At 34.0% G+C, this 14,627-nt stretch overlaps 2 long non-coding RNA genes across 3 annotated transcripts; both read left to right on the top strand.

Moving 5' to 3' along the window:
• The first annotated feature begins 3,285 nt into the window (after positions 1-3,285).
• Positions 3,286-7,179, top strand: LOC114301412 (uncharacterized). Of its 2 annotated transcripts, XR_014365949.1 has the most exons (5): positions 3,310-3,381; positions 4,853-5,024; positions 5,864-5,915; positions 6,055-6,283; positions 6,830-7,179. It is a non-coding gene; the product is annotated as an uncharacterized LOC114301412 (long non-coding RNA). The 2 variants fall into 2 exon arrangements; XR_003643031.2 differs by lacking the exon at positions 4,853-5,024 and having other exon boundaries at positions 3,286-3,381.
• Positions 7,180-10,208: 3,029 nt separating this feature from the next.
• LOC145824270 (uncharacterized) lies at positions 10,209-11,998 on the top strand. Its single transcript, XR_014365947.1, has 2 exons — positions 10,209-11,128; positions 11,807-11,998. It is a non-coding gene; the product is annotated as an uncharacterized LOC145824270 (long non-coding RNA).
• The last annotated feature ends 2,629 nt before the right edge of the window (positions 11,999-14,627 follow it).

Below are 14,627 nucleotides of genomic sequence, written 5' to 3'. Positions count from 1 at the left end.
AATAAAAAATATGGGGATGTGAATTCAAAGTGTCATTATTGTGAAAGGCATTAATTAGTAATAAAAATTTATGTAATTTGTTGGTTTGTATAACATTTTTCATTATGATATTATTTAAAAATCAATCCAATCATTGTTTTTTATTAATATTAATTTTAGATTTAACTATTAGATTTTAAATCAATTTTATCCCGCGTTTATAATTAAACAAAAATTGTTGATATGACACTGAAATTTCATTTTACCTCCTAAATTATCCCAAAATCTCAATTAGACACTTAAATATATAAAAAAATAAATTTAAATAATAATTGAAAATCTTAAAAACTTGAGATAATGATTTGTAACTAGGATTCAATTTTAGGAATGAATAACAATCCCCAATTAAACAATCATAGATCTAATTCAATCAAATAAGAATCAAATTATACCTACAACCAAGTAACAACAAATTGACACATAAAAAAAACACAATTAGAGCACCTTCATATGTGATAAAAAAAAATCACAGGTCAAAATCACAAAAAAATCACTAAGAAGACAAAGGAATTACACACGAAAAATCTCAATTACGTAATGAATCCACGCCCAAATTGAACCAAACCCGTTATGCCTTTTCTACCATCTTCTTTATCTCGGAATTGCTTTGCCCAATATTGAATCCACAATGCCGATATCGAATCCATGACGATGAGTCACTCTAGAATCTACCAAAACTGCAGGCTTAAGTTTCTTAGAATCTACCGATGAACATCTCTCTATGAATTTGTATTAAACGAAAGAAACCCCTTGATAATAGTCAATATGAAACTGGTTGATCTATCAATCACCCTCAATTCATCAAGGAAAACAATATATAAACACTCTCTAATATAGAACATTTTAATTTATCTTCTCTCTAAGAATTCTGGATGGGTTAAACCCTAAAACGAGCAACTGAGGCACTTTATAACAAATGGGGATATGAAGACCACTCAAACGCAAGAATGATTGCTCGAGAAGTGAGACTGGTAAGGCGGTACTTCACATGTCACATCGCTCAAGTGCAAGACTTACTGCTCAAGCGGTAAAACACAACTTTCAATATCTCTTAAATCAGATTGAGATACTAGATGATCCAAATCAACATTCGAGCATACACCTCGAGTGGTCTAAGAAGTTTGACTGACTTAATAAGTTCTTTGCTCCTACTTAAGTACACCTTTCCTTCCACACAAACTCCTCTATTCAGGTACAAATTGGGTTGAATTCGCATCTAAACTCCCACAAACTCACAGATACAAAAGAGTGAAATCAACATTTAAATGGAGTTTTATCAAAAGAATAATGCTTGGGACCCCCTTTTGGGGGTCACCCCCTCACCCCCTTTGCCACGTGGCAGGTGGTGATTGGAGGAGCAGGAAAAAAAAGAAAAAGAAAATGTAACCAATGAGAGAGAGAGGGGGTCAAAGGAGATGGGGGGAAAAGGGAGGATGAATCATTGTTGTTATCAAAAGGGATTGCCAACTACAAAATGCCTAACAATAATAATTTTCCTTCTTTGGTACTTGACAAATGTTGTTTCTCTCATAATATGTATGGTGTAAATTTTTACCCACAATTTTCAAGCTATTATCATCAATCCTATTAAAATTAGTTTGAGAGATAAGCTAGTTACAATTGCTAAGAGAAAGAGAGTAGACTCATAAGTTGGGGCTCAATTAGTTTCTCTACAGCCGATGCAAGACAATTTGAGATTTAAAGCGACAATTTTAAATGACATATATGTTTAAATAAATTTTTTATTATAAAATTTACTATTTAAAATTTATTTTTTTCTTGTTTTTTCAGATGGAAATTATTATTAAATATTTAAATATATATATATATATATATAGGGGTCTAATTAATATTTCAAGAATAGTTAAGGAGATTAAATTAAGTTTCAATGTCACGTCAACAATTTCCATTTAATTATAGACGACGGATAAAATTAATTTAAAATCAAATAGTTTAAGTATAAAATTAATATTGTTAAAAAAATATGATTTAAATTATTTTTTAAGTGATAACTTCGAGTGCAAAATGAAATTCCTCCATAAAAGTTTGGGCACTGATAATTTGCTGGACGTGTTGATATTTGTTAAAAATGGTTTAGAAATTCTGGGTAAAAACAGAATTTTTTCCTAACTTTGGTCTATTATTTAAGTGGGACCTATACACCAAAGTTGGCGGGTTGAAGTGGTAACGCGTTCTATGCCACGTTGTGATTCACGTGGTATATTTAGTTGTTCAAAACCATTATCGAGTGAATGGGAAATTGAAACCAAAGTGTGCTCCATGGAAATAGAGTTTTGGTAGAAAATCGATAAAGGTTTGAAAAATGGTTTGTCCCACATTGATTTGGTAGGAAGTTTTGAGTGGATTTATAAGGCATAGGATTGGAACTTGGGGTGTGCCTCAAGGGGTACCCAAGTTTTGTAGAGAGTGAGGTTATGGTCAAAATGGGCTAGACCCATTGGACCCAAAAATCATCGCGCCCGTCGTCACCGTCTGTCCGGGCGTGAGTGCGTAGTGTGAGGTTGGGTTGGGCTTGTCCGGCAAAAAACATTTGAATTCAATTTTATTTTTTAGAAAAATAAAATTTGTCCAATTTAAATTTCAATTTTTTGAATTCAAAATTGGGTCCGTTTTTCTCTCACCCGAACAGAATTGAATCTGTTTAAAATTCAGAAAACCCGGACAGATTTAAATCTGGGCAAAACAGTTTTATTTGTTTGAATTTTGAACCCAGCAGATTTAAATTCGTTCATTCAAAACAAAACAGGTTTCATACATGTTCAAAACAGGTTTGCACCTGTTTAATTCAAAACCAGCAGCCACCAATCCATCTATAAATAGGCAGCCCTCACTACAACAAAAAGCATTTTTAGTGACGTTTTTTTAGCAACCAAACTGAAATTAGTCGCCAATTTTATATAATTAGTGACAATATACTTGTTGGTTGCCAAAAAATAAACTATTGGCGACAAGTTGAGATTTTTAGTCGCCAAAATGTTTGGCGCCAACTTAAATTTCAATGCAGGAGTGCTAAAAAAATTTTCGCGACCAAATTAATATATGGCGATGAAAATTTTGGTTGCCGATTGTAATTTTTTGGCGACATAAACAAAATAGTTGCGGAAAAGGTGAACGATATTTATGGCGACTGAAGGATTTTCGTCGCCAATAAATAGGCTATGGAAACTACGTCCTTTTGCATTTGTACTTTTTATTTTATTTTATTTTATTTTATTTTTTTTAAGTTTTGACTGACCCTTTTGGTGAATAAACAAATAAGACCTAGGCATTGTTCATCTCATTCTCTCCGTCCACAGCCTCAAGCGGCACACAAACACAGAGGTATGCATTCTCTCCCTCTCCCTCTCCCTCTCCCTCTCACTCTCTCCCGCCGCCTCCTTCTCTTTTTCTACTTTGTCTTTAGTTTCATTATCTTGTTCTGCATTTTAGAATTAGAGCTTGTTGCTTTTTCTTCTTCTTCTCTCTTCCTCTCGCTCTCTCGCGCCACCGACTGAGCGCCACCGACGGCATTCCCTCAAACAGTGCTTCCCCTTTGTCTTCCTTTCTCACAGCGCTGGTCGCTACCTCCTTATCTTCTCTCTCTTTGATATTTTGAATTTATGGGACTGATTTTGGGACTGCAATTCTACATAGAAGACTGATTTTGGGACTGTCTTTCTGAATATATAATAAATAAAAGACTACAATGTATATATATATATATGAGTAGAGAGAGGGAGAGAGAGTGGAATGGAATAAAAAAAGAACGGATTCTGAGAGCGACAAGGGAGTAGCAGGAAGAGGAGTGGGAAGGTAGTTTGTTTTTCTATTTGTGTTTTTGCTTTTGTGTGTTTTGTTTGTTAATCGGTAACAAACAAATTGACAAAGGAAATGTTCTCCACTTCCTCGCAACAACAACAACAACAACAAGGGCTTGCACAATTACAACTTGTACTAGTATTATTTTAAATTGCAATATATTTTTGGGACATTTTTTTTACAAATTTTATATGCCCAATTTTATGACCCATTTTCTCCCAATAATAGTTTAATGTTTGTGTTATAATAGTATTTATATTTATAACAGCACAGAATAATATATACATTATTGAATAATAATGTGAATATTCATATTGTTAATGTGAAGATTGGGATTGCGATTCATAGGATTGCAATTTTAATTCTTGAGACTTTGTCTATATAGATATTCTCAATTAACCATTGCAAATAAAGATCTTTGGGAAAGTAAATACTGCTTGCAATTTAGTTTTGGAAATTCCTTAGGAACTTTTTTTACTGAATCAAATCCATCATTGTAGCTTATGGAAAGATTAATCTTCCAATGATTTTATGTCACATAAACTTCTCATAACATATATGATAAATATGTTATATGTTAACATATATCTGTAATATCATAAGAGGCTTGAATGGGAAAGCAGGATTGGCCTTGATAAGTTTCGACTAGGAATCATAGATGACAGTGCTCATGACCCCAAAAACAAGAGAAAATAATAAAAAGAAGGGAGGTATATCATAAATGATAGAATTGTTCTTGGAGGTGTCCGGTTGTCCTTTGGAGATCGTGATGCCCCAATTTTTGTCTCAGAAGCCATTGTGTTTCTTTTGATTGGATTGATCTTGTTGATCTTGCAACTGGTTGTGAAGATATTGCCCTGTGTCTTCTTCTAGTCCTGGTTCTTCATTTAAAAAAAAAAAAAAAAAAATTCTTACCATCTTGTGCTTTATTCTTACATATATGAAATTAGTAGAAAATTTTTATTAAGTTATTAAATTATTCATGACTTTTTAGGTGGCTACAGAGAGTGTCGATGTCATAATTCAAGATGACAACTTTTCCACAATTCCAACTGTGGCCAAATGTGGACGTTCGGTATACATAAACATTCAAAAATTTGTTCTGTTTCAGCTGACAGTCAACGTGGTTGCCCTAATTGTCAACTTTTCTTCAACTTGTTTGAGAGGCAAAGCAATCCCGACCTTAATCACCCTCTATATCCAATTTCATTAAACATCATGTTTCTTATAATACTATCCTTTTGGGGCAACTGAACCTCCTAATGACGACTTAATGAAGCGACAAACCGTTGGAAGGAAAGGAAACTTCATTAGTAACGTTATGTGGAGGAATATTTTGGGGCAGTCATTATATCAGTTTTATCATACTTTGGTATCTTCAGACATCAGGAAAAACAGTCTTTCATATTGAAGGCCCAGATTCTGATCTGATTCTAAACACACTTATTTTCAACACGTTTGTCTTTTGTCACGTAACTTCTAATTTTTTTAAAATTTATTTAGATGATGTTTTCTGTAATGAATAATATCCTTCTGATTTGTGCATTCACTACTATAATTGTTAGCAATGTTGTTTCCATAAATTAAATTGATACTAACGCTTCTTTTACCCTTTGTTAAGCCCCGTTGATGGCCATTATTGATAGTGCAAAGACAATTCATTCTTCAAAACTGACCAAATCCCTTTTTGATGTGATTTTACCCTTAATAAATGAACTTGAAGGTTAAGTTATTGATGGTGTTATTTATTTATTTTCAAATATAGCATGATAGATGGCTTTAGCTGTATTTGAGTGAAAGTGTGCAACTTTTCATTCATGAAAACATAAATTTGTTTTTCTGATCTGGGTAATGATTGGCTGATCTAAAATATCTAATTGTGAGCGTTGTTTGAATCAAAATCCATAAATCCCAATGATTTCTTCAAAAGACAAATTAATTTACCAAACATGTTTGCGACTTGTGACATAATGCCTTTTTTTTTTCTTTTTTTTTTCCCCTGCAGGTTTTCAATGAGATAAGCTCCAGAGATATGGAAAAGATAAACGTCTTCAAAGGTATACTGAACAACTATGTATTTGTGGCGGTGCTCGCTTGCATGGTCCTCTTTCAAATTATTATCATCGAATTTCTAGGTACTTTTGCAAACACTTATCCTCTCACTTTGCATCTATGGTTTGTGAGCATTTCTCTCAGATTCCTTGGCATGCCTATTGTTGCTGCCTTAAAGATGATCCCTGTGGGATCTTCATAAAACTCAGGCGAAGCAAACAGATACTTCCCACTTGCCCCCAATATCACAGTAGTAGGGAGCATCACAGCCGCCAATTGTATTTCTCATACAATAAAGTTGCAGCCAAGCAAATTTGAAGGCTGAAGAAGATCTACCACACAACATACATTGCTGAAAAAGTTTCATACTTCTGTAAGCATCTTTTGGGCTTAATATTAAAGTTACTTTCAAGTATGCTAACAAAACACTAGGAAATTTTTGTTGACTAGTTTGGCTTCTTAAAGTTACTTTTAGGTGTGCTAACATTAGAAATGGATTTGCTCCCCATGTTTACGCTTATTTGAATTTTTTTTTTTGAGGGGGGTGGGTGGGTGTTGTGTGTCTTATTTACAGTGTTATTCATGTGTTTGTTCAATGTCACACACACACACACACACACACACACACAGGAATAGCACTGTAGGAACAAACAGGACCTCAATTGGATTTTCGATTAGAAAATTAGAAGGAAAATTGTAAAACACAAGACCTAAAAGGCCCGTTCGGGGGGCGAAATTGTAAAATGACCACCGAAACCGCCAAAACTTAGCACGGGCAACTTGCTCAAGACTAAATAAACTTGTATGAGCAAACGGCACCTCGATTGGACTTCCCGTTACAAAATTAAAATCAAAATCATGAAATTCATATCGAGTTTTTTTTTCAATCTAATATTGTTTTTTCTTTTTCATGTGACAGATTGGCAATGGTGGAAAATAGTTCGGGTTGCATCAGAAGATTTGATTTTATGTTTTTAGAAATATTTTGACATAGGATTTTGATAAATGAGTTATAGATTAGATGTTTAGCATCAAAATATTTGGTGTTGTATTTTTGCAAATATTTTGACATCGGATTTTGGTAAATGACTTGTGGGTTAGATGTTTAGCATCAAAATATTTGGTTTTGTGTTTTGAAAAATATTTTGACATAGGATTTGGTAATGGATTTGTGGGTTTGATGTTAATAGTGTGGTATGAATGTTTCAGATAGTTAGAGAATTGTAATTATGTTTGTTGGGATGTTTAATAGCTGTTAATTTTGAATTATTATGAATGTCTTGCACAGGTATATTACTATTTACATTGCATTTGTGTATATATTGTGTAGAGAAAAACAGGTGTTTTGGATTATTTTGAACAGGAAAATTATTAAAATTAAAATTTGTGCATTGAATTTTTAGTGACAGGTGACATTTTGGTCGTCGTTAATATAGTCATCGCTAAAAACATATTGTTTTGTGACATTTGGTGACAACATATTGTTTTTGTCGCTAAAAGTTAGTGGCTACTCTAAGAACTTTTAGCAACCAAAATTTAGTCATCGCTAAAAACTTGATTTTTAGTGAGCAAGTTAATTTTGTCGCTAAATAGTACTTTTGGCGACGCATTTATTTGTCGCTAAAACTACATAGCCTATTCAAATTTTAACCTTTTAGCGACAAATTATAATTTTACAGTGACAAAATATATGATTTTTGGTGACCAATTTTGCTTGTCGCTAAATGTCTACATACGGTGACAATTTATGATTTGGTCGCCAATACTTTTAGTGACAGGCCTTTGGCGACCAATTGTGTACTTGATTCTTTTGGCGACGAAATTTGTACTTTTGGTGACTAATTTTTTGGTCGCCAAATGTGCTTTTTGTTGTAATGCCTCATTTGATGTTTTCATTCAATAATTTCGTCCTAAATATTGTTTGCCTTCTCTGCATTTTGCTGCATTATTTTCCTTCTAAAAAAAAGTGTAAACACTTTAATGTGTTCATTGTTTGAATAAATTGTAGTGTTGTATTTATTCATTAATAGATCATTTTATCCTGGGAGATAGACGTCCATATTTTGAAAGTATCGTGGAGAGGACGAATCTGTCTTAAAGACACAGTGTCGAACACTGGACTTGATCAGAATATTATTCAAGAAATTAATCAAGAAAGTTGGTTATTTATTTACTGTTTATTTATTTATTTATTTATTTATTTAAATCAGATTTTGATTTTATTTTTGTAACAAAATAAAAATCTATTTTATTTACTTTATTTTATTTTCCTGGTTTGATTTTTTTAATCAAACAAATTCTTTCATTTTCTTTATTTCTTCAGTATTCTGGTTGTTATTAAGTACACAACAAAATTTAGACCTAGTTTGGGAAGATTGAAAAAAGACAAAAAGTCAAAAAGTCATTATCCTATTTAAGTCATATCATCTTATTTAATTCACATCACCTCTCTAATACATCACTTCAAACCCAACCCAAACCCAACTCATATTTCATAAAAAGTCAAAAAGTGCAGTTATTTAGTCTTCCCAAACTAGGCCTTAATTTTTAAATACAGTGAAGATTGTCCAACAATCTTAAGACAGAATCTTTTTGTTTTTGTGTCTTCATTGTATTTAATTTTCTGTGTTTTCACAAAGTGATATTCTGGTTGGAAAATACAAATAGTATTTTAAACTATTTGACAGATAGTAGTAATATACTCTCTATTTTCTTTGACAACTAGTAGTTATATACTGGTGTCATTAATAATTGCAGAATATTATTTTGTGTTACAGAAAATTATTGTGGTATTTTATTTTCCTAGTTTTAGTAATAAGGAAAATAAAATTATTTTGTGTTATAATTTATTTTCTGGTTTTAGTAACTAGAAAATTAATTTGTGTTTTGGTATTTTTTTTTTCTCCTGATTTTTGTAATCAGATATTATGGCTACTACAACTGAAACTACAACCGGAAGTGATACTCCAATTGTTACACCAACTCCGGTTCCTATCTAGAACCATATTCAAGTACCAATAAATCATGGAGAAAAAGGGAAAAAATTTAACGGTACGGAGTTTAAGAGATGGTAGCAGAAGTTCTATCTTATAACTTTAAATTTGGCCCGGTTTCTTCGTGAAGAGGCTCCAACACTCAAAGAGGGTGAAAGTGATCGGTAAGTTGTTGCCGCTGTAGATGCTTGGAAACATTCAGTTTTCCTGTGCAGAAACTACATCCTCAATGACCTTGACAACATGCTGTATAATGTTTACAACCCTCTGAAGTCAGCAAAAGAATTGTGGGATTCTTTGGAGAAGAAATACAAGACAGAGGATGCCGGCACAAAGAAATTTGTTGTCGGTAAATTTCTGAATTTTGTTATAGTAGACTCCTAAACGGTAATTTCTCAAGTTCAAAATTTTCAAATAACTTTGCATGATATTCATTCAGAAGGTATGTCTCTTAGCGAGTCTTTCCAAGTCGTTGTTGTAGTGGAAAAGTTACTACCGGCTTGGAAAGATTTCAAAAATTATTTAAAACATAAACGCAAGGAGATGACCATGGATGAATTGATTGTAAGATTGAGAATTGAGGAAGATAACCGAAAGGCTGAAAAGAGGAATGGGAAAAATCTCATTGAGTCCAAGGCTAATGTGGTTGAACAAGTTCACAAACCACATAACAAAAAGAGGAAGTTTACTGGAGATGGTCATAAACAAGGCGACAACAATAGCAAGAAGAAATTCAAAGGAAAATGCTATAACTGTGGCAAGACTGGATATCGAGCTTCTGACTACCGCCGCCCTAAGAAAGATCGCGGAAGTACAAGCAAGAAGACCACCAATCAAGCCAATGTGACAGAATTAGATTACATTTCTGATGGGGTAAATGACATCAATCTCTCTACTGTGGTGTTTGAGGCTAATTTGGTTAGAAATTCCAAGGAGTGGTAGGTTGACACTGGAGCAACTCGTCACATATGTGCGGACAATAAGATATTCACTACCTACAATGAGACTGTAAATGGTGAACAACTTTTCATAGGAAATTCTTCTACTTTTACTGTGACTGGATAAGGAAAGGTGATCTTGAAGATGACATCAGGGAAGGAATTGACCCTCAACAACGTACAGCATGTACCTGACATCCGGAAGAATTTGGTTTCTGGCTCTTTGTTAAGTAAAAATGATTTTAGGCTTGTATTTGAGTATGATAAATTTGTATTATCAAAAAGTGGTATGTATGTTGGTAAGGGATATATGAATGATGCTCTCTTCAAATTAAATATAATGACAGTTGTATCAAAATTTTGTAAAACCCAAGTTGTGTGTAGGATTATTTTATTGGATAGATTAGTAATTAAATTAACTTATATGAGTCATTTATTAATATCAAAGAATTAGTTATGAGATGGCATTATATTTCCTATTACTTAGATGTGTAATTTTGTAACTTTGAGAAATTAGGTTAATAAGCCCACCTATTGTGGCTTTAAGTCTTGGAAAACAAACAAAACAGAGGCTATGAATTGCTCCATAGGCGGCTAGGGTTTGAGAAGGTAAAAGAAAAAAAGAAAAGAAAAAGAGGAGCTGCAGAAAGGGTTTGGAAGAGTCAAAGGTGAAGGTAGCAAGCAAGGGTTTGGAAAAGTTTAAAATTAAAGAAAAGAAACCCAAACCAAGGAAGAGGGAGGATTCATAAGAGTGGTGGTTTTGCTTTATTCATCACTTAGGTAAGATTTATTTTATTGTATTTCTATCTATGATTTTAGTGTTAATATATCAATAGATGATTTTATGGGCATATATGATTAAATAGATATATTGATGTAGTCTATGTTGGGGGCCTCAATTTTGCTCAATTTTAGAGTGTATTTTGCATCCCATTTGGGTGGTTCATATTTTGAGATTGATATGTGATAGGTTAAGTTTAATGGTGGTGTATTTGTGGGATACACGATTGACTACAAGCAATTACAAATTTTTACATGTATATAAACAACAAGAGAATAATATGGGTTGAGAATTTCTGAAGCCGTGATGGCTTTGTTTTGATGCTAAATCGTGGGAGTTCTTAATAGACTATTGAGTTAATTTATTCTATTGTTGTTACAAGAAGAGATGGATGGGTGCACATAATAATTGTTTATGCGGTGTAATATTTTATTAGGTTTGTGAGATTGAGGTGGATCTTGGTAAATTGAGATTAGCTTGGAAAATATTATTTTAGCTGTTCGAAGGTAAGTAACCCTCTATCACTGTTGGTTCATTTTTATTCCTACTGAATCGTTTAAAATTATAAATATTTATTTATAGCTTTCATGTTCTCTTAAAATAAAATATGGGTCAGGTATAAAACAACATCGAATATTATTATGAAAGTTATTTGAATATTTTGTGAAACTATTCTGAAAATTGTACCAAATATTTATTCCGAAAATATCGAATATTTTATTTAAAAGTTGTGTATTGTTTGAATTTTGAACATCACTCTAGTCTGACTATGATTTGGACCCTAGCCAATGGGGGTTATTTATTGGCACAGAAACTAGTTTCTTTTGGGGCTTTACCACCGGCCTATGTGTGGTTCTGGGCCTTGTCACGGGCTAAGTGACCGTAGTCATTAAGACTTTGGTTTTGTGAATCAAATCATTGAACCATCTGAATATCGAACCATCGATTTGAACAACGAATTTCCTTGGAATTATCTTGTTGGATTTTCAATTAAAATGTATTGTACATTGTTTATTTTTAGCTATGAAACTGTCTTACAAATAATTGTTCATTTATTGAACTGTAGAAAAAAAATTATATTTATTGGTTATCGATTTATTTATTTATTTTTGTATACTTGATCCAGCTAGCAGTGATGGTTGGTTATTTACTGGGCTATCTAGCTTACTCTTTTTTTTTTTCAGATTCTGAAGAGTAGAGCTGCGCGGGATCTTTTTTTTACATGTGGAAGTGCCGAGAGTAGGACCATGATTTAAGTACTTGGATTATTGTTTTGTTAGTGGATTAAATTAGTGGATTTGGTGGACATTTTCATTTGAGAACTATTTATTTTTATGGATTTTGGCATTATGACAATTAAGGATTTAATTTGAGTATTTTATTTTGTGGGTTATGTGATTGGATTCTTAGCCTTGCATGCTCACTTATATGAGTGTGCGGCGTTGTCACAGAGCTTGGGGCGTGACAATTTTATGGTATCAGAGCCAGGTTATAATTTTAAAGGCTGGTATAAAATAGTGGTGAGATTGGGTAGATGTAGTATTGGGAACGCTTATAATTTGATATAATGTTAATTTTATTTACATGTTATAGGGACTTGAGAATAGAATAAGATGAGGTTTTATTATTGATGCATATAGGTTGCAATGGAACATGAGGAGACATTGGCAAATCTCGTGTGGTTAGTATATATAGCAGGAGATTGCTTGTAGACTTGACTGTTTTAGATATGCGGGACTTTGACATAATTCTTGGAATGGATTGGTTGGAAACCAATTATGCTTCTGTTGATTGTCGAGGCAAAAGGGTAGTATTTTAGTTTCCTGATCAACTAGAATTTTGTTTTGTGGGTAGTGGACTTAACACTCCTCTTCTGGTAATCTCAGCTTTGCAAGCTAGACGGTTGTTAAGGAATGGTTGCGAGGGCTATTTAGCTTCTGTGAGAGATACCCGTGAGACTGAATTGAAGTTAGAGGATATTCTAGTTGTGAAGGAATTTCTGATGTTTTTCCTGAAGAGTTACCGGGGTTGCCACTAGATAGAGAGATTGAGTTTGCCATTGAATTGATACCTGGCACGGGTCCTATCTCCAAGGCTCCGTATCGGATGGCCCCAGTAGAGTTGAAAGAGTTGAAGGAACAGTTACAAGAGTTACTAGATAAGGGCTTTATTAGGCCTAGTGTTTCTCCTTGGGGTGCGCCCGTTTTATTTGTGAAAAAGAAGGATGGTAGTTTTCGCCTTTGCATTGATTATCGAGAGTTGAACAAGGTGACAATCCGAAATAAATATCCTTTGCCTAGGATAGTTGACCTATTTGATTAGTTGCAAGGAGCACAAGTCTTTTCTAAGATTGACCTTCGTTCTGGCTATCATCAATTGAAGGTTAAGGCGGAAGATATACCTAAGACAGCCTTCCGAACTAGGTATGGGCATTATGAATTTTTAGTGATGCCGTTTGGGTTGACCAATGCGCCTGCAACTTTTATGGATTTAATGAACAGAGTATTTAAACCCTTCTTAGATCAGTTTGTGGTAGTTTTTATTGATGACATTCTTGTGTACTCAAAGAGTAAAGAGCAACACAAAGAACATTTGAGAATAGTGTTGCAGATATTAAGGGAGAAGAAATTATTTGTTAAATTAAGGAAGTGTGAATTTTGACTGGAGAGTGTATCATTTTTGGGTCATGTGATATCTAGAGATGGGGTGTCTGTTGACCCCAAGAAAGTGGGGGCGGTGGTAGAGTGGAATAGGCCTACTAGTGTCACTGAAATTTGTAGCTTCTTGGGTTTAGCAGGTTATTATAGAAGGTTTGTTGAGGAATTTTTTCGAATTTCTATGCCTTTGACTCGTTTAACACAAAAGGGGTTAAATTTGAATAGTCTGATGATTGTGAGAAGAGTTTCCAGGATCTAAAGAGTCGATTGGTGTCTGCTCCAGTACTTGTAGTTCCGTCCGGAGATGAAGGTTTTACCATCTATAGTGATGCATTGAAGATGGGCTTGGGTTGTGTCCTGATGCAGAATGATAAGGTAGTGGCATATGCGTCTAGGCAGTTGAAGCCATATGAGCAAAATTATCCTACGCATGATTTGGAGTTGGCTGCCGTGGTGTTTGCATTGAAAATCTGGAGGCACTATTTGTATGGGGTGAAATGTGAGATATTCACTGATCATAAAAGTTTGTAGTATATTTTCACTCAAAAAGAATTGAATATGAGGCAAAGACGATGGTTGGAGCTATTAAAGGACAATGATTTGACTATCAATTATCATCCAGGAAAAGCCAATGCAGTGGCGGATGCCTTGAGTAGAAAGACCCCGAGTAATTTGGCTACCTTAATCACTGACCAAAAGAATATCTTGGAGGACTTACAGAGGTTGAATATTGAGATTAGATGGCATAGCCATGGAGTGCAGTTGGCAAACCTTAGAGTTCAACCCACATTGATTGATAGAATTAAAGATGCTCAGGAAAGAGATCCTCAGTTGCAAAAACTTAAGGCCGAAATAGAAATAGGGCTACAAATAGAATTTTGTATGCATAAAGATGGAACCTTGAGATTTGGAGAGAGGTTGTGTGTGCCTAATGATTTAGAGCTCAAGAGAGAAATCCTGAGAGAAGCTCACAGTTCAGGATATACTGTACATCCAGGGAGCACTAAAATGTATAAAGACTTGAAGAGGAACTTTTGGTGAAATAATATGAAGAGGGAAATTGCTCAGTATGTTGCTCAATGTTTGGTATGTCAACAAGTGAAAGTTGAACATCGGAGACCTACAGGTAAGTTACAACCTCTTCCTATTCCCGAGTGGAAGTGGGAACATATTACCATGGATTTTGTGACAGGGTTGCCTAGGACCCAAGGTGGTAACAATGCTATTTGGGTTATCGTTGATCAATTGACCAAATCCGCTCACTTTCTAGCTTTTAAGGTAGGGTTCTCCTTAGAGAAGTTTGCAAAATTGTATATCAAGGAGATTGTGAAGTTGCATGGTATTCCGG

Source organism: Camellia sinensis, chromosome 1 (genome assembly GCF_055761805.1).
Source record: "Camellia sinensis isolate YWXY chromosome 1, ASM5576180v1, whole genome shotgun sequence".
Classification (NCBI taxonomy): Eukaryota; Viridiplantae; Streptophyta; class Magnoliopsida; order Ericales; family Theaceae; genus Camellia; species Camellia sinensis.
This window is presented reverse-complemented; position numbering and strand designations above follow the sequence as displayed.